General features: G+C 37.1%; 1 protein-coding gene across 1 annotated transcript in view; it reads left to right on the top strand.

Annotated features, from left to right (window-relative positions):
* The window catches only part of LOC105449817, a 14,364-nt gene that overhangs the window by 10,626 nt on the left and 1,856 nt on the right, over positions 1-1,882 (top strand). The window lies entirely within an intron of this gene.

Below are 1,882 nucleotides of genomic sequence, written 5' to 3'. Positions count from 1 at the left end.
TGACGTTTACATTAAAACTATCAAAATTTAATAAAATAAACACTCATTACGTGGAAATCACATCGAAATGAGAATTCATCTATCTTTTTCGAGAAGCTACAGAAGTCGACAAATCTTTAAAAGGTAAGGTTTTGTGCGTGCGTGCGTGCGTACGTGCATGCGTGCGTGCGTATGAAAAAGAGAAAGAGAGAAAATGTAAACGGATGTTTATGCGCGCGTGTAGTCAGCTGATCGTCGCGAGGGTCTCGCGTACCGCCTGCCGGCGGACAGTAAGTTGCGCCGCCCCTGTCTACCTTCCGTACGCGGCCCGTAATTCGCTAACTATTTCTCTTTATAACTTAAAAACTAAGCTCCGTACAAATTTTTGCCAAAGGAAAAATCGTCTCAGAATGTGGTCAGAAATACGTATGTTTAAGGACAATATATTTATTCTGAATCACCCTGTATAGTATTATACAGGGTGTCCCAAAATAAACTTTTGTCCTTAAAATGTCATATTATTGACTCAATTTTGAGAAGATTTATCCTTTATCAAAATTTTATCCGAAGCTTAGTTTTCAAATTACAACAAGAAATAGTTAACGAATTATGGGCCACGTATGGAAGGTAGACAGGGGCGCGCAACTTACTGTCGGACTCAGGCGGTACGCGGGGCCCGCGCGACGATCAGCTGACTGCTACACGCGCGCATACACATGACATTTTAAGGACATGCGATTACCTTTCTCTTGCTCACACACACACACACACACACACACACACACACACACACACACACACACACACACACACACACACACACACACACACACACACATCAATTACCTTGTAAAGATTCGATAACTTCTGTATAGATTCGTAAGAAATACGGAATTTCCATTTCGATGGACCACGTACAGTTCCAAATAAACATTTATTTTAATAAATTTTCGTTAATTTTAATGCAGACGTTATCACTAACTGACACAGATCAAATTATTATTTAGTTAATTCTTTTTTTTACATAACGTGTCACTTCAACATTTCACACTCGATTCACATACGAACAATTCACTGGAAATCACGAAAAATCAACTAATGCATCTATCCGTTACATACTTTACAATCATTGCCGATTAATTATCTATCCACTGAAACATCAAACGAGAAATACACGGCGATTTATTAATACACGACTCTTAATTATCTATTAATTATTACCTATTAATTATTCGTCGACTGAAAAATCATTCGAAGAAAGAAGCACGCAACAATTCACTAACACACGACGATTTACTGACACACGAGACGTTCACTCACATGTTCGTGTTTCGACAATGATACAACATAACCATAAAACCAATAAATTCAGTCGACTACTTGCTATTGTCGGGTGAACGTCTCGTGTGTCAGTAAATCGTCGTGTGTTAATAAATTCTGCGCGTGTTTCTATCTTGGAGTAATTTTTCAGTCGACGTATAATTAATAGACACGGGATTGATAATCATTAACTAATAAATTCGGTATTAAGTCAGTCGACTGCTTGCTATCATCGAGTGCACGCGTCATGTGTTTTTTTTCGAGTGATTTTTTTAGTCGAAAAATAATTAATCGATACAAATAATTAATTGACACTGATAATTATTAATTAATAAATTCGGTATTAAAGTCAGGCAATTACTTGCTATCCTCGAGTGAACGGGTCGTGTATTAATAAATCGCCGTGTGTTTCTTCGTGTGATGTTTCAGTGGATAGATAATTAATCGACAGTGATTGTAAAGTACGTAACAGATAGATGCATTAGTTGATTTTTCGTGATTTCCAGTGAATTGTTCGTATGTGAATCGAGTATGTGAATCGAGTGTGAAATGTTGAAGTGACACGTTATGTAAAAAAAAGAAT

The sequence above is a fragment of the Wasmannia auropunctata genome, unplaced genomic scaffold (genome assembly GCF_000956235.1).
Source record: "Wasmannia auropunctata unplaced genomic scaffold, wasmannia.A_1.0 LD336074.1, whole genome shotgun sequence".
NCBI lineage: Eukaryota > Metazoa > Arthropoda > Insecta > Hymenoptera > Formicidae > Wasmannia > Wasmannia auropunctata.
The sequence above is the reverse complement of the archived record's forward strand: the minus strand, read 5'-3'. Positions and strand labels throughout refer to the sequence as shown.